Raw genomic sequence first — 907 nt, forward strand, 5'->3', positions numbered from 1 at the left:
AGACACCAGTCAGTGTACAGATATCACACTGAGAGGGAGGGTCTGAGAGACACCAGTCTGTGTACAGATATGTCGCTGGGGGAGTGGGACTGAGATATACAAGTCAGTGTACAGATATGTCCCTGAGAGACAGGGAATGAGAGGCACCAGTCAATGTACAGATATGTCCCTGAGGGAGAGCGACTGAGAGACACCAGCCAGTTTACTGATATCTCCCTGATAGGGAGCACTGACAGACAGCAATCAGTGTACAGATGTGTCCCTGCGAGACAGGGACTGAGAGACCAGTCAGTGACAGATATCTCCATGAGCAGAGCGACTGTGAGACACCAGTCAGTGAACAGATGTCTCCCTGAGGGACAGGCACTACGAGACCAGCCAGTGTACCGATATCTCCCTGAGAGATTGAGAGATATCAGTCAGTGTACAGATATCTTCCTGAGGGAGAGGGACTCAGAGACACCAGTTAGTGTACAGATATCTTCCTGAGGGAGAGGGAATGAGAGACACCTGTCCGTGTACATATATGTCCCTGAGGGAGAGGGACTGAGAGTCACCAGTCAGTGTACAGATATGTCCCACGAGCGACAGGCTCTGCGATACCAGCCAGTGTACAGATATCTCCATGAGAAACATAGAGTCTGAGAGATATCAGTCAGTGTACAGATATCCTCCTGAGGGAGAGGGACTGAGAGGCAACAGTCAGTGTACAGATATCCTCCTGAGGGAGAGGGACTGAGAGGCAACAGTCATTGTATAGATATCACCCTGAGCGAGAGGGACTGACAGACACCAGTAAATGTACAGATATCTTCTTGAACGGGAGGGACATCGAGACACCAGTCATGTATAGCTATGTCCCTGTGGGAGTGCGACTGAGAAGCACCGGTCACTGTACAGGTATGTC

Source organism: Pristiophorus japonicus, unplaced genomic scaffold (assembly GCF_044704955.1).
Source record: "Pristiophorus japonicus isolate sPriJap1 unplaced genomic scaffold, sPriJap1.hap1 HAP1_SCAFFOLD_585, whole genome shotgun sequence".
NCBI lineage: Eukaryota > Metazoa > Chordata > Chondrichthyes > Pristiophoridae > Pristiophorus > Pristiophorus japonicus.